The following is a 21496-nucleotide window of genomic DNA, read 5'->3' on the forward strand; positions in this document are numbered from 1 at the left end:
TGAAATTGAATGTGAATGTGAGTGCGAATGCATGGTGATACTAAGTGAGAGAATAAGCGAATGATCATGCATGCAAATGGTGAATGACAGATTCAGAAAACAAAACAACATGCATATGGACGTCCATTTGTGAAAAACAATTTCATGCATGTGACAGTAGTGAGATGTCAACGAAAACTGAAATAGTGCTAGGACAAGCTAGTATACATGTAAATGACAACAAGCATTCAAAGAAATGAAGCAAACAATACTCATAAAAGTGAAAACACAAAAAGAGACAGAAATGCAACACAAGGCATGGAAAGTGGGCTTACCCCAAAACAACTAAGCTGAATGTGCCAGCTGCTCCTAGATGTGATGTGGGATGTCAAAGATTTAAGGTTGATGTGAGGAATGAGCTCTTCAACGTTGAGTTAATGAGCTTTGATAACATCGAGGTTGTGAAACGCATGCAACAAATCCAGGGAAAGCGACACTTGGTGGGAGGTTTTTGAACTGATCCTTGCATGTAACCTCCAACTGATAAAAATAGATCCCTGAAATAAGGGATGCCTTTGCATGTTGCCTTGGGAGAAGCAGCTCATGCATGAAAGTTAGTTTTGCTCAATCTCGGAGGGAACCGGTCAATTCAGTTGCACATGCAAGAGGTTGTTCGACTGCTAGGAGAAAATAAGCATTTCTAGCTAGGAGCTAGGTTGGCTGCTCAGGAGATTTGTGCAATTTCTGGGCAGAGTAGCTGACTACTGCCCAAATTTGCGCAATTTCTAGGTTGAGCAGCTTTGTTGGGGAAAATTGCGCAATTTTCTCTGTGAGGGTTGACTGGTAGGATTGTGCAATTTTGGAGCCCAGTAGGCTGCCAGACAAGATTGCACAATTTCTGAAGGGAAGGCTAGTTGCCCTCCAGAATTGTGCAATTTCTTGGGGAAGCTACTAAGCCTGCAATTGGACCAAGTCTGGGTGATCAGCCTGGGAGAGGAATGCATTGAGCTGTGATCAACAGGCTGCCTTTGTGCAATAAAAACACTGAAACTTGTGAACTTGACAAAGCAAGGCAAGCTGCTATGAAAAGTTGGTAGGGAGGCTCCAAAACAAATCTAAGGCAAAATTTTGGAGGGTGGTTGTAGCCACTACAACAAGATCCCTTAGCCTAAAGTTGAGGCAATTCCAAAGTCCCAAAGGTACCATTACGTCGTAATGTGACTTCTAACCGAGCTGCCCATACATACAATATAGTAGACGACTTGCCACAATCACCTACTACTATGTTAACATTGGAGGTCCTCCAGTCATGCCCATCTCTAAAGAAATCTCTACTAACTACTTGGGGTGTAGTAGATCCTTTCGACGATCGTTTGATTGTCTTCCTAGTTGATACATCAAAATGTCCCCCATTACCTTCATTCGTTGCTTTCTAGATACTAGTCTGAGTCTGTAATACCATCACTCCCCATGCATTATTAATGAAGGTGCAACCACCTGTGTGATGTCCATCACCTTTTGGAAACAACTTAAGTCACCTTAGTTGTCCCCATCCACCATCACTTTGCATGCTTGGGACGGTCATTCCTCCCACCCTCTTGGCATGTACCGCAACTATCCAGTGACTCTTGTAAGAAAGACTATCCATGTAGACATTGAGGTTATTGATTCCGCTTTAGATTACAACATTCTGTTGGGTAGTAGTTACACATATGCCATGTCAGCCGTCACATCTGTGGTTTTCCACAAGATGTGCTTCCCCCATGAAGGGAAGATCATCACCGTCGATCAACTGACTTACTACGAGCTAGCATCTATGACCTCTCCTGAGTCCATTATCTCGTCAATGTCAGATAAGTAGTCTTCAACTCCTCTCACTGGTGTTTCACCCAGAGTCTACAAAGATTCTTGTCACACGGAATGAGTTGTTCTTGCAGACAAGACCGACCTCCCTAGTATCTAATGATATCTAGCGAAAAACAAACCAAACAAATTCTATCTTTCTCTAAATATGCAATTTATAAATAAAGGCAAACAAGTGTTTTAGGCCTACCTTGGGTCCAATGCAAGTTTGTGGAAGCCTCGCTCCGTTGATCCAAATGATCTTTTAGAGAATCTGCAAACACAAACAAGCACACAAATTAAATAGCACCTGAAAAGCCATTATAATAAAGCATACTTATCATGATGATCAAGGAATTCATGAAACAAATCACATAAGACAATTTGTTGAGAAAAATGAATCTGATTGTATTAACTTTAATCAAAGAAGAACTTTACAACCTTGGTGCCATGATGCTGTACAAGCTCCTCCCAGGGTCCAGTAAGAAGTCTCCTCTACTTTGACAAGTTTCACTCTCTTCCTAATGAAGCCAAAAGGTATGTGATCTCTCCTCTCAAGCTTAACTAGGAAGTCTCAATTCCAACAGCATTTACCCTAAAAAATGTTCAGCTTCTCACCTCCCTAGCAACCAGCCCAATGCCTTAATTTATAGTGCAATGGAGTGAAGTTACTAGGTACTCCTTCAAAGGGATAAAGCCCTCCTTCAAAGGGATAAGCTCCTCTCATCAAGGGATTAGCTCCTTCACTTCTGGGATGCATGAACCACCTAGGAGCGAACCATCCACATCAAGATTCCTTCTAGAATAATCTAGAATTAACCCAAAGTGAGTTTTTAAGAATAAACTTGCACCTTTTTTACTTTCACAGGGGTCCGCACCCACTCCTTTAGAGACAAACCAGGCAGGTCCGCAGGTAACATGAACAGGGGGTGCGGGACCGCAGGCAACAGTGAGAGAAAGTGTGGAACCAGAGCTTTATTGATTTTTAAGGTCTTTCTCTCATTTTCAAAGCTTGACATGAAGAGCTGAGGTTTGAGACTTGCTTAGGAGGACAGTATGAATGATGATAGACCCATACTGACTGCAAATAGTCATGGTGACAATATTTTGTGTAACAATTCCTCATTGTTGGGTGCTTTCCTTGGTCCTCCCCCTCTCATCTCAGAGCCCAACTCTTTGAGTGTTTGCATGGTACAAGCATCATGGGCTGCTCTCAAGCAGTCTGGTACATCTGATCAATAGCTAGCTCCTCAACACCTTGTTGTTTCCATCTCAGCCTAGCCATCTAGATCCACCCCCCCAAGACCTCCTCCATTTGCGGGTGCCTCTCCTATGTTCCCACCAGGAACTGTTCCTACAGGTCTCAACCATCTAGGCGCTATTCCACCAAGACATTACCCTATAGGCCAGATACGTTTCTTATTTCCCCATCCAGGAATATTTTTTGTCCCTTTCATGGCTTCGCTAATCCTTCCTAACATGACTCTGGGGATCCCAGTATGGTACATTGATCCCCCTACAAGCATTCCGCCTGTTCAGCTAAGACCTTATCATGATTTGACCCCAGTTCAACAAGTCCCTATGGCCCTTGTCGCTGCTTCAGTTCCATCAAAAACTCAACAGGAACCAACTCCTGCTACGGAAGCATCCGAATAGGGGGGGGGAAGATAAGAGGAAAGACCCTAAGGACAAGGTTACCCAAGCTGCTCTGGCCCCCAAGGCCCTATGTGCTTTTTGTAAAGTTGTTGGGCACACCACCAACAATTGTCCTAAACTACCTCACCTTAAACCTTTGGTTCATGAAATGTTCCCTGAGTCAAATATCCCTGAAGTCCATGTTACCTTATTGAGTCCATCTAAGAAACTTAGAATGTTATGCACAAATCACCCTTGTGCCTTGTGCGATCATCATGGTCACTACTCCCATTATTGCCCTCTTCTCGATGAATTTCGCAATTGCCTTGAGGCGCTTCACGAATATGAGACCATCGGTAGTGGAACACCTACTCCTCTACCCGTGGATTCTGGTCCCACTAGTAAACCAGAACAGGGGGAATCTGGTCCCACCATCGTGATCCCTCCCCCCGATGTCGAGATGACAGACACCATGGGCCATGTCCTTTACCTGTCATCATCCTTGAGTTCCTCGCAGGGAAACCTTTCCGAGGTTTCTGCACGTGCTTCTATCGAATCTCTTTTGACAAAATCCTAGGTCTGAGCATCCATAGATCCTCCATCTACTAGCTTGTCATCTACCATTCCAGATGACGCGTATGTGAACCTTCTCTCTCAGGTTGATGCACTAGGTATTGCCATCGCATCATGTAGTCAGTCTTCCTCCTGTCTACCCATCTTCCATTCTGATGAGGAAATCATGGAAGCTACGTCTACCCCTGATTACCCTTGCACTAAGGCAAGGGAGCATATTTTTTTAGAGGATTATGAAGTCCATTTCCTTCTTAATTCTCCCAATGCACTCTACCTAAAGAAATATTTCTCATAACATATCCCTTTGATTTGCGTGTCTTTATTTTTTTCATGAAGTTCGGTAGGCATCATCATCTCATCCTTTGCCTTTTGTACCTTTCAGATGGATCCATCATCCACACCATATATCGGTCATGTTGATGGTGTGAGTCACTTCTCTAGGAATCTAGCCTTCACAACTTTGGCCATTTTTACCCCCTTGCATATATTAGTCCTTTCAAACAGCATGTGAATTGGATCTGCCACCAATAACCAGGCCGAATATGATGAAGTCAAGGTTTGTTAGTTGATTCCCTTTCTCATTGCATCCTTCATCTTCATGTTCATTTAGATTCCTTGCTACTTGTCATGCAATTTAATGGTGTGTATCATGTGCATAATGTTGGAAATAATACTGAGAGGGGGGGGGGGTGAATCAGTATTATCACATCAATAAAACTTTTTCATTTCCATATTCAGATTCATATATGCTACTTCCACAACTTCTTATGATTCAGTTAGTTGATCCTTAATGAGTGCATTAGAACATTATCAACCATATTAACAGTAAACAGGTGCAGTAAAATAGAACAAATCATCACACATAAGCCACACACATGAACACCATGATATAAGGTGGAAACCCAATGTGGGAGAAAACCACCTGCTGCAAGTCATCTCAATCTTCTTCTTAATAAGAAAATCCTTTTACAATATTTCTGTACTGGTGCAGTCTTATACCAGTATGCAGGCTTTTACCTACAGAGAGCTACAACCCCCATAGCACTTGTACTAGCCGATCCATTTACTAGTATGCAGGCTGCTACCTGCTACAATGCTCCAAAGTTTTCAACTGCTACTGGAAGGGAGCTACCACCCTCGTAGCTCTTGTACTAGCTAAGATACTAGTATGTAGGTGTCGGCCTACAATCTTCTCTCCTCCGGGTACCACGTTTCATACATTTTCAGACTGGATACACCTGAAGCACAACACATAATCTGAAAGGCCACGTTTCATCCAATTTTCATACTGGACCCATAAATATCATTGAAGCACATAATCAATCAATCTTCTGAATCACCCAATCACCAGATCAATACATATACCAGGATAATATGAGTGTTAGCAACCCGATCTAGTCCATTAGATCCATTACTAGATCTCATCCATCAACACAATCAATCAAACTGAATATGTAGAATACTAACACCATTAAACAGTCATCAGAACACATCAACAACCTGAACCACCTGTAACTTTAAACATCATAGCTCAAATGGTATATGCTACTACAATGAACCAAACCTGCGTACATACGTGCTTTCACCAAAGCCAACCCGCGTACAGATCTATAAATATTCAATCATGACTTGCAGCGATTTCAAACTTAAGTTATACCCAGTTCAGATCATTACAAGCGTCAGTATACAGATCTAGAATAAGCATAATCAACTATATAGAGATAGTTCATTTCAAACCATTTGATCCTGATCTATCCTTAGATCTTTTTCTCCATCAACCGATGAGATCCCTCTTTAGCTCAGATCCAGATCTGCACCATAACCCAATCACAATATTCCAGATCTAGATATTCAATAATTCAGATGATACTTTGCCAAATGATCTCCTTCCTCTTTTATAGCCTTAGTCCTTTCTCAATACCACTGTCCAAAACCATAGGATCAAAAAACTGTCGGAATAATACCATGAACCAACCATGAAAGTGCGTGAGATCAACACTTTTGGATGCAATACCACGGACCAAAACCATAGGATCAAAAACTGTCGGACTAATACCATGAACCAACCATGAAAGTGCGTGAACTTTTCTCTTGCATGAAGGGAACTTTTCTCTGCATGAAAGTGCATGAAATAAACTCTTCTCTGCATAAAAGTGAGTGAACTTTTCTCTACATGAAATAAACTCTTCTCTGCATAAAAGTGCGTGAACTTTTCTCTACATGAAATAAACTTTTCTCTGCATAAAAGTGCGTGAACTTTTCGCTACATGGAATAAACTTTTCTCTGCATAAAAGTGCGTGAACTTTTCTCTACATGGAATAAACTTTTCTCTGCATAAAAGTGCGTGAACTTTTCTCTACATGGAATAAACTTTTCTCTGCATAAAAGTGCGTGAACTTTTCTCTACATGAAGGAAACTTTGTTGCACTATAATTTATCAAATAAATTTGCTGCACTATAATTTATCATTTGTGTGATTTGCCATCAAGGACAACACTTGTCTCATAATGCCAACAATCTCCCCCTTTGGACTTGTCATACTGAGAATTGTCATCTGATATCTCTTCCGTAGATTCATCTAGATATATATAAGTGAGTTGATCTTCTGTGAGTTGTTTGCCATCAAGTACAACACATGCATCATAATGCCAACACATAACCAAGTCCTATTTAGAAAATACCTACGAGTTAAGCTGTTGGTATGTGAATTTGAAACCATTTCTTTCATTCATGTTCCTAGAGCCCAAAATAAGTATGTAGATACCATTGCAAATAACATTCTATATTTTCATTTATCACATGTATACCATAGAATACAACCATAAACACAACACATGTCAAACCATAATCGTCATATAAAAATGGCGATTTGTTAGATAGGAGGGAATCATGCTACGAATAACTGTCACCTATTACAAAAGTATACGCAGATGTCCCAGCAGTTGTTCTGTAATTTCTGCAGGTAAGTAGGCCATGATGAGCGCACCTGTAGAAGTTATGAACTGATGATGGATTAGACTCTTGCCCAAAGAGTTCAGAATAAAACGCAGGCCCTCGATCAAAATAAAGGGATGGCACACACTAGATTTTAGGGGCGCGGACAAGGTCGAGGTGAAATGGGACCAGGAAGGGGACGTAGACAACTAATTTGTTACAATTGCGGAGGGCCAAGGCATTATGCTCACAATTGTACCTAGTTATACCTAGTTTGATCATGAGACAGAGGACTTCCCCACATTGATAGCGAGGTTGCATGATAAAGGAATACTCCAGCCTCACCCGACTCAAAATCTACAAATGATGAGGTCTGAACCATGCAAAGAGGACTCGAATGTAAACATCGGGCTCCGAAGCTATATCACGACAGGAGATGATAAGGGAAAGCAACCCGAAGAGAGTGCCTGGGTTTGCAAGGCTCTTACAAATGAACCAGAGTTTGATTTAGAGCGTGCAAAGGAGACATTCATGGAAGCTAAGAAGAGCTTCACAGAGGACTCCACCTCAGGTAGTAAAGACAAACTAAAACCGAAGATGGACCCATCAATGATTACTACCTTTCTGGAGACATGCATGAAGTTGTTGCGCGACAGCAAGGCTGTGAAGGGGCTGCAGGAACTCATCACTAGGTGCACTGGGTAAGGAGAACTGTGCATAGTCCAGAAGCTTGAGAAGCACACAACGCGAAAAGGAAGGGAAATGAGATTGACTGCACAAATCACGAAATATTAAATGGATCAAGTGATTTTGGATATAGGATCGGACACGAATGTACTGCCAACAAAGACATGCGAGTGCATGGGTAGACCCACATTGTAATGGTTTCCTATTCAACTATGAATGGCCAACCAATAGAAGATCCTACCGATGGGAAGATTGCAGGGAATAACGGTAGACATCAAAGGTGCAAGCGCTTGCAAATTTTGAAGTGATAGAGATTGTCGATGACAACAATCCTTATCCCGCGCTACTGGGAATAAATTGGGCCACTGATATGAATGGAGTGATAAATCTAAAGAAGCGCAAGATTATTTTTGAGAAAAGTCACTGCACATAGTGGTACCTTTAGACCCTGCAAAAGGATCATGCTACAAAGAGCCAGTGTGAAATGATCAGAGCGATGACGATCTAGACTGTATCTACATATCACCGCATGAGAGCAGGATTGGGTTAATCCAATAGTGGATGGCAGGATATCGTGGGAGTGTGAAAGCTCTTGCACATCAAATTCGGATGAGGAAATAGAACGATGGCAGAACAGGTTACACGAGGTAACCATGCTGAATTGCAACATGATGGTAAGATCACCGCGCTGCGTGACAACAGAGGTAAGGGATCTTCCTATATATGACAGGTTAATAGTAGTGGGTGAATTCTTGAACAAATTTGAAAGCGAAGTGCTAGAACAATAGCGGTTCGATGCTCTAAAATGGGCATTGCGCGCTACGCCCACAAAGTGGTGGGGTACGCACCAGTAGCAGTTCGAGGACTGGAACGAATGTAGAAGGGTGATGCTTATACGGTTTGGAAAGTCTCAGCTATAGATGAAAGTTGGGTATGATGGATGAAACAACTTGTGTGTCCACCTCTCCAGATGGGTACAGGCATATGGTACGCAACCTACATGAACGCACACCATCCTCACGATAGGAAATAGGAACAACAAGTAGGAGCAGGCAAGACAAGGGTGTGAATGATGAAGTATGATAAGATCAAGTGCACCAAATATTATACACAGGGAAGCCTTTGACAAGGTGTGCAAAGTGCTGAACATGGTCCACCATGTGAGACACACTGACTAGGACCTGCACGTACCAGCGATTCTATGGGCTTATCGGACCATGTGCAAAACCCTGATCGCGCGAGCACTTCCAAAGCTGAAGTATGAAGTAGGGGTTGTAATCCCTATGGAGCATGCGAAGCCTAGTCCACACATAGCAGCACCCATAGATACAATGGTCTGAAAAGCCTGGAATGAAGGAATCACATAGCTACAAGAAATAGAACACATAAGACTTGAGGAAGAAATCTGACAGGGAAACCTTAGACTTCGTGAACTTGAAAAAGGCTGGGTACGACTAAGGGGGAAAATCACTTTGATTGACACAGAGGTCAAGAAGCTGGAAGATGAAATAAAGGAAGCATTTCTCATCGAAAAACCAAGGATGGTAACGCAAGATGCATACGATCATACTAACAAGTTGGAGAATTATCATCATGAATTAGTTAGTTCGGTACCTTGGCTTGGACTGCATATCACCAAACGTAGTGACCAGGGTAGCTCATTGCAAGTAGTAAAGTGCGTGGTACCGATCACAACAATGGAAGGGGGGATTCTCTGTGAACCATGGTGGAGGATGGGATGGAGTTCCACATGGGTGGTGCAACTACCTGACTAGCTGTAGGAAGAACAGTCTTAGCACTCCAGGCAGTTGAAAGGAACTGCGGGACTATAAACTATTATGCCCCGAAGCTGCATGATATTGTGGATGCGCGCAGAAGTAGAGCATCACGGGGTCCACGTCCGCACATGGAGGGCTGCGTTGCCACATGGATTGGCCAGAAAGTGACTGTTGAGGTCATTATTCACGATGGGATGCTTGACTTGAGGCCAAATGGAGTGGGTGGTGGGCATTTAAGACACGATTTATGGGCAAGATTTGGGAAAATTTGTCACCAAGAAAGCATTAATGGCCTGAAATTTGGGGGAACGGTCGAATTTGAATTCAAAAGGTGCTATAAAACACAAAGAGCTAGCCAACAAACAACACTTGGTCATTTGAGAATTGAGTGCTTGAGTAGAGCACTGAGAATTAAGAGCCGAGCGATAATTGAGCCCCTAAGTTCGCGAGTGATAGAATATAGCCTAGATATGATGACAACCACTAAGGATGGTTTGGGAATTGAAGAGGTAACCGCAGACCCCCAATGTTGGAGGATGTTCTAGAAGGCACCAGGGTCGTGGCAGAAATCCCCAAATCACTGCGAAAGCCGAAGCCCAAGAAAAATAAACAAGCAGTGGCCACCATACATGTGTCCCCGAGGAACCCACTACGTAGCAAGCTATCAATGGCAGAAAAAGGGAAAGTTGTCACGATTGACACAGATGAGGAAGAAGAAGATCTGCAGGCCCTGACCATCACAACAAAAGAAGATGAAGATATGGAGGAGGATATTCAACCTATACACTCTGTGTTAAGTTATGGTATGTTCTATGCTTATAACAGTTTACTTATTTTCCTTATTATATTCCATAGATTAGCAATCAAATGCACATAAAGTAAAGTGCAGATAGACCATTAAATGATCGACAGAAAACGAGCCAAGATAAGAGACACAAGATGTGGCGGTTAGCCAGGGACAAACCCCACAATGTGTGGGGAAACCTTTTGATCAAATATTCCTTTATCTTCAATAATTCAGCAGAGAGAAATAATACAATAAATCTGATTCATATCAGCAGTAGCAAACCCTAGATTAGCTGCATCAACATTAGTGGCTTCATCATCAAAATAGGGAAGACGATATCTCACAAACAGACCGTTGGATCGGCTTGGTTCCACCACCAAAAGTTGAGCTTCTAGGGGAGGTTCAAATGAACCTACAACGCAGTTTAGATTATGAGATCTTCTAGTCCACGCAAGTCAAACTTTACTTCTGCAGTTGCAGCGTCAATTTCGAAAGCTTCTGGCTTCAAACTAGGGCAGTCGATATCTTGCAAACCATCCGTCGGATTGACTTGATTCCACCACCAAAGTTGAAACTTTCAAAGGAGGTTTAGATGAATCTATAGTATAGTTCAGATGAGGAGATCTTCTAGTCCACATAGGTCAATCTTTAATTCTACAGTTGCAGCTTCAGTTTCAGCAGCTTCCAACTTCACATGTGTGAGAGAAAGACCCTTTTCTATGTAGTAGATAAGAGACTCTTTTCTGCGGAGTAGAGACAGAGATGTGATGAGATGAGTGAGTTCAAATGAGGAAGAGTCCTCCTGTATTTATACACAATGTTGGTGTTTGAATAGATGTGACTGTTGGGCTTCTGAGCCTACATGAGTTGTAGGTCGGCTTGATAATAATTCCATAATCAAAATAAATTCATATCTCCATGAATACTTATCGGAATCAGATTATCTTTATATCAATCCTACACCTCTCGATGAGAGGAATCTAATAAAAATATTATCAGCCATGAATAAGATGACCCACATGAAGTTTTTCCCTAGTTTCCAATTTTAACACTCCCTCTCAACTAGGGATAACTTCATCTGTAACCTATTTATCGGTCATTACTATTCATCCATCAAATGCACTACCCTATACAGCCTGTCCCTTGCCCTGCTTTGCTCTATTATGCCTGTTCTACTTTGTCTTGTTCTGCCCTGTACTGATATGTATTGTTCTGCTCTGTTCTTGCATTGTTTTGTTCTGCTCTACTTTTGTCTGAATTATGAAGAAGAAGAAATGATCGAGGATGTATCATACTAACTCAAAGTCAGTTTGAGAGTATGTACCACTAGTCCTAGACTAGTCTCAACCAACCCGAAGTCAGTGTCATAGTGAGTACAACTCCACTAGTCCCAAACCAGTATCATCCTCCATTGACTCAAAGTCAGTCTCAAAGTGCATACCACTTGTCCCAGACCAGTCTCAACCGACCCGAAGTCAGCTTCATAGTAATTACCACTCCTACTACTGGTCCCAAACCAGTATCGCAGTCTCAGAGAGTGTACCACTGGTCCCAGACCAGTCTTAACCGACCCGAAGTCAGCGTCATAGTATGTACCACTCTCACTAGTCCTAGAACAATACTGCACTGAGATGAAGTTAGTCTCAGAGTATGTACCACTGGTCCCAGACCAGTCTCAACTGACCCGAAGTTAGTGTCATAGTATGGTACAACTCCTACCACTGGTCCCAGACCAGTATCATGGATCCCATATCAATGGAGGTCATCATAGCATAGGGAATACAGTAGATACAACAATGCGTCCATCGGTACTACTATGGTCCCTAACTTCATTTACCTACTAATTGATCAAATGAGAGGTACTTCCCATGAGTCCCAGACTGCATGGGTAGGATGCCTCGATAGGAGAACTAATCAATCTTGTCCTCACAGAATAACACATCAATCCTGCTACAATCACCATGGAGAACACATCAATCCAGATCCCCATGGAGAACACATCAATCCAAGCCTCATAGGAGAACACATCAATCCTTCTATAATGTCGCCACGGGGTGTACATGTATACCACCACGGGATAGTGAATCATCCTGTGGTCATATGCTACTCCAAGAAGCACCCTACACCCCCCTGGAGCTCCCAGAGTTCAATGCATCATACATGACCCTCATCGGAGGGTCTTTGGACAACTCCAAGTTATTCTCAGAAAGTCAGAAATTTTACTTTCCTAAGGGGTTTTGTTAGAATGTTGGCAACCTATTCATCTGTACCGATATGTTGGAGCCTTATAGCTCCCCGATGCACCATATCTCGAATATAGTGGTATCTAATATCGATATGCTTGGAGCGATCATGAAATATGGGATTCTTTGACAAATGAATCCCACTCTGGTTGTCACAAAGGTTCACGGTGGTATCCAATGTAAATCCAAACAGCTCACTGAAGAGCTTTTGCAACCAAACTGCCTCACAGGAGGCCATGTTGGCAGCAATATACTCTGCTTTGGCGGTGCTTAAGGCCACCAACTTCTGCTTCCTACTCATCCAGGATATCGAAGCAGATCCCAATGAGAAACAACAACCAGAAGTGCTCTTACATTCCTCCACATTGCCTGCCCAATCAACATCTGTGTATCCAAATAGTCTCACATCTTCAGTAGTGTATCTTAACCCATAAGTGATAGTGCCACAAAGATATCTCAACAGATTCTTAGCACCAATCCAATGTATGTGGTGGGGTTCAACCATATGTTGACTCAACGTGTTGACTGCGAAGCATATATCTGGACGGGAGTTCACTAAGAACATTAATGCTAGGACGAGTTGCCGATACTCGATAGCATTTCGTAAAACAGGCCCAGCAGCACTACCACTTAACTTCTTGAAGTCAAGCTCCATCGGGGTAGTTACAAGCTTGCAGTCCACCATACCAAATCTTTCCAATATCTTCACCACATATTTTCCTTGAGATAGCAAAGCTTCTCTTGGCTTCTGCCACACTTCAAGTCCTAGGAAATAGTGCATCAGTCCTAAGTCCTTCATTTCAAATTCAGAAGCCAACTCCCTCTTACATTTGAGAATGAGAGAGTCTACACCTGTTAGAAAGAGGTCATCCACATACACCACCAGTATGAGAGGTTTATCATCTTCGACCTTAAAGTAAAGGTTAGGATCGGCTTCACTCCTAGTGAATCCTAGCTTCATCAAGTAGTTGTCGATCCTCTCATACCATGCTTGGGGTGCTTGCTTCAGCCCATAGAGAGCCTTCTTCAACCTGCATACATGAGATTTTTGATCATAAATCCCAAATCCTTCGGGTTGCTCCACGTAGACCTCTTCTTTGATTGAGCCATGCAAGAACACGGTCTTGACATCCATCTGATGTAGGTTCCATCCTTGTGAAGCGGCAAGGGCTATGATCAAGCAGATGGTCGTATATCTGGCAACAGGTACAAATATCTCATCATAGTCTATACCTTCCTTCTGGGAGAAACCACGAGCAACAAAACAAGCCTTATACTCTTCTGTACTTCCATCTGCTGCATGCTTTATCTTGTAAAGCCATTTGGAAGTAACAACTGTCTTGTCCTAGGGTCTGGGAACTACTTCCCATAAATCATTCTTCATGATAGACTCATATTCTTCAGTCATAGCATCCTTCCATACTTGATGCTTGACAACAACTGAGAATAATGAAGGCTCATTTTGTATGATCGTGCTCATGATGGTCAGGTATCCCTGATACCTATTAGGTTTCTTACTTTCGCGAAAGGTTCCTCGGGGTGCAACATGTCCTTTAGCATCATCAAGTAGCCCCCTAAGCCATGAAGGCCTCTTCCTAGAAGAAGAAGGCTCATGTGGAGGAGGATCAATCAAATCCATGGGTTCTTCTACATCATGCATTGATTCATCATCATTTTCTTTTGATTCCCTGGTGTTGGCTTCTTGAGAGCTCCTCAAAGTCAGAAGATTTTTCACCTTACTGAGAACCATATCTTCATCAAAGGTGACATCATGACTAATTACGACTTCCCTTTGACTGGCTACATAGATTATATATCCTTTAGTATTTTCATCATAGCCCACGAAAATTCCCTTCTTTCCAGATGCACCCAATTTATTTCTTTTCTCTTTTGGCACATGAAAATAAACAGGGCTTCCAAAAATTCTAAAATGAGAAACATTAGGTTTCTTACTGGTGAACTTTTCTTTAGGAGTCTTGGAACCCAATGCTTGATGAGGGCATCAATATTGTACGTATACGGCAGTATTTGCAGCTTTAGCCCATAGAAACTTTGGAAATATTTGATCATGTAGCATGGCGTGGACAGCTTCCATATTCGTGCGATTCTTCCTTTCCACCACACCATTCTGTTCAGGATTATATGGTGTAGTAGTCTCCCTCTTGATGCCAGCCTCTTTACAAAAATCATGGAATTCATTAGATTCATATTCAATCCCATTACCAGTTCTTAAGATCTTGATCTTCTTTTTGGTTTGATTCTCGATCAGGGCTTTGAAGTGTCAAAACCAAGAGAACACTTCATCCCTCTTTTTCAAGAAGTATATCCAGGTCTTTCGAGAATAGTCATCTGTAAAAGTAAGATAATATGAATATCCTCCCAAGGAGTTCACAGGCATCATACCAGATATTTCTGAGTGAACTAGTTGTAATATATCGGAGGTCTTGCTTTGACTTGAAGGGAATGGTCCCCTTTTGAGCTTTCCTTCGGCACATCTCGGACATACACCTTCTTTCTCTACTTGGAATTCGGGCATCCCTATTACCATCTATCTTACATTGGGTAGAGCTTTGTAATGAAGGTGGGCAAACCTCCAATGCCAAAGTTCAGACTGAAGAGTTGTGTCACAAGACATGACACCTAGCAGACTTCCACCGACCTGATATAAAGAATCAACTCGAAACCCAAGAGTGAAAGCATCTTTAACATTACTTTTCCATATATGTACCTTCTCATCGCTGAAGGTTACCTTGTAGCCTTTGTCTTCCATTGCTGAGATGGATACCAGGTTCTTTTTGAGATCAAGTACATATAATAAATCTTGTAAGTGAATCGTATTGCCTTGATTCAATTTGAGAGAAACATTGCCTACACCTTTCACGGGGTATTTCATGTCATCTCCAAGGACAATTTCCAGGTTAGTTTCTTTCTCTACCAGATTATGGAGTACTTCTTTGTAACCAGTGAAGTGTCTTGAGGCACCACTATCAATGAGCCAAATTCCCATTGAGTCTGAAGGAGCGGAGGTAGATAGAGCAGCTGGTAGATAATATTCAGCCTACTTATTGTCAACAGTGTTAGATTCATACCTGGAATTTCTAGCCTTATTGAATGGTTGCCCTCTTCATTGATTTCAAGCATTCCTTTTACCTTTGCTGTTGAATTTTTCATTCCTTCGATTACCATGACAGGGATTTTCATCATCGTCACGGTGAGAGTCCTTTCTATCAGGACATTCCCTTGCATAGTGACCTGCTTTATTGCAAATGAAACATCGTCCTTTTCTTCCACCCTTAGGTCCAGCTTTTTTTTCAATTTAGACCCATAATTATTTCTTTTCTTAGCATGAGAAGAAAAAGCAGCAGGAGTTTTGTAGGCAAGGGAATTTCTTGCTCTTCTACCCTTATTTCTTCTTGAATGCATCTAGCCATTAATTCCTCGAAACCAGGTGTTAGACTCAGTCCTGTCAGTCCCTTGTCAGAATCAAATCCTCCAAGGTTCATTTCTCGTCATTCATTGATGTTACTGTGGTCCAGAAAAGAGTCATTTCAGAGTCAAGGTTTTACAGTTGGTCTTCAAACTTGTCAAATGATTCCTATAGGCTAGAAGAAGGTTCAACGAGTTTCTATCTCAAGATGGTTATCAATGCGAGATTGATTCGTCTTCAAAACCCTATTTTGAAGAAGAAATCATCAAATGTGTTTTTCAGAATATGTAATTTGTCAAAAGTGTTCCAAAGCTCTACAGTTCCTCAATGGCACCAGCTTCAGCAACCCTGCAACAGATAGACAAGAGTTATTAGTTCAACTTGGAAAATCAGTTAAAAAACAAAGGCAGTGTCTAAAGGCAAAAAGTGGCATAAAATTAGAGGTATCACACATGCTGTTGGTTCGACAGAAGATCCTTGATAAAAGGTCTAGTTCTTTGTATGATCAACATCAAATGTTTTTGGTGTAATAAATTATTTACGATTGGGCATCCACCTCTACTTCTTTTGTGGACCCATTGCCATGAAAACTGAAACGCAAAGCCGAGTTGAAATGTTACAGTTAAGTTTGGAGTGTTTCAGAGCAGTGGATTTGGAGCTGGAGGTGCGTGCTACCCATATAAGGTGTGCTACGCACTTGACCTTCCCCAGCCCTTTGTAGAGAACACGTGCGCTACGCGTTGGGTAGACGCGCTACCCATATAGTGACAGAGCCGAAAAATTTTGTTTTTTGCATCCGGTTTCATACCACAACGGCTCCATCAACTTGCAAGTAGGTTTTTAATCATTGCTCAGTGATTTTTGAACAGGGTCCTAATATTTTTAAAGTGGGAAACGCTATTGGAATTGGGAAGACACCAATTGCTTTTAAGTTCAAAATGTTCGGTTAAAGTTATTTTTGTTAAAAAGTGAATTTTTATTCAAAATAACAAATGCAAATTGGAGCAAATGCAAAGCACGCTCAATCAATGTGTCTCGGTTGTAGTAGGATTTTCTGTGACAGGTTATTTGAATAGGCCAAGAAGCATTGATTTGACCGAAAATGAAATTCGCAACTGGCTGAAGGGTATTCGATACAGTGGTTACAATGTTCTAGGCCTTGCAACAAACATCGGAGATCACTTTTATGAATGCATGGATAGCGATGCTGTTTCTATTGCTTTACTTGAAATCTCCAAGCAATGGAGTTCAGACACATTCGCCAGCTTATTCACATAGTTATAATACCTTTGAAATTGCTAGTTGTGCCCTCCAGATAAGTGTCAATGCATTGACATGGCCTGATAGTGAAGCGGTTGCAAAAGTTGTTAGCTTCTGTGGATCTGTTGTCATATTTGCAGTTTCGACAAGCAATTTTGAACTCCAAAACTTTGTGGAAAAATATTTATTTGAAGCAGTTATTCAAGGTTTAACTTTGGAGTCAAATGCAATGATCCATGCAGATCTTGTCAGCCTTTGTCATGAGATTTTTGTTCACTTTTCCAACCGACATTTTGCACCAAGAGAAGTACTTCTATCGCTGCCTTTTGTTACACAAGATTCCTTCAGTGCTTTTGAAACTGCTTTGTCCAAAGCATCTAGAGAAAAAGAGTAGAAAAGTCTATTCTTCAAAACGTGGTCTACGTTGAGGTCAGTCATTGGAGTTCTCGCACAGATATCATGTATATCCCTGCATGTTATTAGTCATTAGCAGGTGGAATTTCCCTTCCTTGTATATTTTAACTGTTTGCTGCCTAAATGCGGTTGCAGTGATTTTCCTCATGTTTCCCATGCTGAAATGGTGTATTGAAAGGTCAAACTGGCGCATTTGTAACATGGTGGCAACAACCTTGCCTGTACACGATGTCTTCAATTCTACTTCTTTGGATTCGTGCTTTAGTTACTGCATAAAGATAAGACCGCTGGTTAGGCAACCAAAGGTGATCATGCGGATGAGTATTGGCAATTATGAATGGCATGAGCTTTTCCCACAAATAAATGGATATGTATAAGATATTGTGCTATTTGTATTAAAGATTAGTTCTTATTCAAAGGCAAAGGAAATTCAAACCCAAATTAAACTTAGATTACCAATCTGAGCAGAAAAATAGGGACAGATTGCTTATCTTTGTCTTCAGTTATGATTTGGAAGGTTCACACTACAACTTCCGCCTTTGTATTGGTCACAGAAAGTCTCGAATGAAAAATGTAACACTGTTCGTTAGAACCAATGAGTGGCTCTTTTACTATTTTCATCATTTCAGTTGAAACAGTTCCATACTTTCATCGATCTGTTTTCTCCTGGGCTTATTTATTGTATGAAAAATCATTTGTAAGGAGTGGGAGGAGAGTTCTGAAAGCTGGTGTAGGATAAAAACAAAGCTTCTATTGTACAATTTTGATAGAGATTTTAATGAAAAGATACAGCTCTGGCGCCTGAGATACTTGTGGTATGACATTTGACATATGTTTCTTCTCTATCTCATACGTTCCTTGTTATGTTTACAATTTCATTGCATAATCATTTCTAGATGAATGCTTTTTAAGTAGAAGGCCAGAATCCAGTTTACTGCTCTGCCCTGGAGGAGCGTTCAGTATTTGTGTATCTTCTTCTGTCTGAGAAGGATTCATTATATATTCCCTTTTCAGCCTCTCGACTGTCTTTCACTCCATACAATTTCAATTTGATTGTTAAACTTCATGCTTATCTTGCCTCAGGAGATAATCTGCGTTTTTTATTTAATCTCCGCTCTTGCTGTCTTTGCCCCACACAGCCCAGAAAACCCAATCATTTATCAAAAAACCCATTTCTATCAATTTACTAGCTTAAAATCAGTTCCCATTTTAAGTCATCTCAGCCCCTTTGAAAATCTTTTGCCGAGATAGACCCGGAGAGAGCCCTCTCCTGTCCTCGTAGGGCTAGCTACGAGGCTGAGCTTGGTTTGATGTTGCCTTGAACCTCGCCTTCTTCAGCTTGAGGCAGATTCGAGTGCTAACATAGTGGCGACCATACTGGGGAGAATCCGCCCCGGTAAAGGATAACAAAGTTCAGATTTGATGCTGATGGTGGACAGCAGTCAGACACATATGAAGGCTGAAACATTCACTTGGCGACTCCAACTTGATCTAGAGATTCCAGTACTCGCTGATCCACTCATGCAATGGTAGGGTATGTGGCAAACCCTGCACTATGTGAAGCTGTAAAAGAAGTAAGAAATCAGTTAGCAGATTTTGAAATTAATGAAGTTTTTTTCAATGCCTTGCTTCAATGTTTGAAATCTCCGAAGCTTCCTCTTGAAGCTAAAACTGGTGTCTGTGAGTTAGTTGTTGAAAGAAATGGGAAGGAAATTCAGTGTTTAAATGATCATATCCAGTCTTATGAATTCCGAGATCCCAAAAATTTCTTGGAAACGCTCCCTCCTTCAAACCAAGAAACAATAGAGTTGCCTACAGATGTTTGCATAGATAGTGTGCAGCTGGATGTATGTATTACAGAGTTGGGGCAGCAAACGGAGTCTGGTTTTCATGATCCTATTGCGATGTACATGGAAATGTTTTTCAGTTTGACTGACAAATCAAACTTTCTTTACATGATCAAACTCATTATGTGCATGTAGGGCTACCAACAATTGTATCTGTGATCTGGTCGAAGCGCTCTCAAGCAACATTCTTCTCAGATTTACTTGAATGGTTGATCTGGCATTACAGCATTACTTGATTCATTGGCTCGGCAACAGAGTAGGGTAGATTTTGTAAATAAATAAGCAGCCAAAAGGCATGATTTCGCTCTAGTTTCATTACAGTTTTAGTTTGAACTTTGCTGAGTTAGTTTTTCAATCATTTCAGTCCAGTTTCAGTCCATAAATGAGTCGAAATTCTCGTGTTGTCTGTCGAAATAATGACTCCATTTCCCAATGGATGGAGGCACTGTCTGCTCTTCCAAAGATCTGTTGTTCTTGGCACCTCCACGGAGCGGCAGCTGCCATCCCCATTGGAGCCAATGTTAGACTCGGTCCTGTCAGTCCCTTGTCAGAATCAAATTCTCCAAGGTTCATTTCTCATCATCCATTGATGTTACTGTGGTCCAGAAAAGAGTCATTTCAGAGTCAAGGTTTTATGGTTGGTCTTCAAACTTGTCAAATGATTCCTACAGGCTAGAAGAAGGTTCAGTGAGTTTCTATCTCAAGATGGTTATCAATGCGAGATTTATTCGTCTTCAAAACCCTGTTTTGAAGAAGAAATCATCAAATGTGTTTTTCAGAATATGTAATTTGTCAAAAGTGTTCCAAATCTCTACAGTTCCTCAATGGCACCAGCTTCAGCAACGCTGCAACAGATAGACAAGAGTTATCAGTTCAACTTGGAAAATCAGTTAAAAGACAAAGGCAGCGTCTAAAGGCAAAAAGTGGCATAAAATTAGAGGTATCACACATGCTGCTGGTTCGACAGAAGATCCTTGATAAAAGGTCTAGTTCTTTGTATGATCAACTTCAAATGTCAATGGTGTAATAAATTGTTTACGATTGGGCATCCACCTCTGCTTCTTTTGTGGACCCATTTCCGTGAAAACTGAAACGCAAAGCCGAGTTGAAATGTTAGAGTTAAGTTTGGAGTGTTTCAGAGCACTGGATTTGGATCTGGAGGTGCGCGCTACGCGCAGAGGGAGCGCACTATCCATATAAGGTGTGCTACGCACTTGACCTTCCCCAGCCCTTTGCAGAGAACATGTACGCTACGCGTATGCTGCGCGCTACGCGTTGGGTAGACGCGCTACCCATATAGCGACAAAGCCGAAAAATTTTGTTTTTTGCGTCCGGTTTCATACCACAATGGCTCCATCAACTTGCAAGTAGGTTTTTAATCATTGCTCAATGATTTTTGAACAGGGTCCTGGTATTTTTAAAGTGGGAAATGCTATGGGAATTGGGAAGACACCAATTTCTTTTGCGTTCAAAATCTTCGGTTAAAGTTATTTTTGTTAAAAAGTGAATTTTTATTCAAAATAACAAATGCAAATTGGAGCAAATGCAAAGCACGCTCAGTCAATGTGTCTCAGTTGTAGTAGGATTTTTTGTGACAGGTTATTTGAATAGGCCAGGAAGCATTGATTTGACCGAAAATGAAATTCGCAACTCGCTGAAGGGTATTCGAGACAGTGGTTACAATGTTCTAGGCCTTGCAACAAACATCGGAGATCACTTTTATGAATGCATGGATAGCGATGCTGTTTCTACTGCTTTACTTGAAATCTCCAAGCAATGGAGTTCAGACACGTTCGCCAGCTTATTCACATAGTTATAATACCTTTGAAATTGCTAGTTGTGCCCTCCAGATAAGTGTCAATGCATTCACATGGCCTGATAGTGAAGCGGTTGCAAAAGTTGTTAGCTTCTGTGGATCTGTTGTCATATTTGCAGTTTCGACAAGCAATTTTGAACTCCAAAACTTTGTGGCAAAATATTTATTTGAAGCAGTTATTCAAGGTTTAACTTTGGAGTAAAATGCAATGATCCATGCAGATCTTGTCAGCCTTTGTCGTGAGATTTTTGTTCACTTTTCCAACCGACATTC

Source organism: Pinus tabuliformis, chromosome Q (genome assembly GCF_031772625.1).
Source record: "Pinus tabuliformis cultivar Carrire ecotype Pingquan chromosome Q, CPIR1, whole genome shotgun sequence".
Classification (NCBI taxonomy): Eukaryota; Viridiplantae; Streptophyta; class Pinopsida; order Pinales; family Pinaceae; genus Pinus; species Pinus tabuliformis.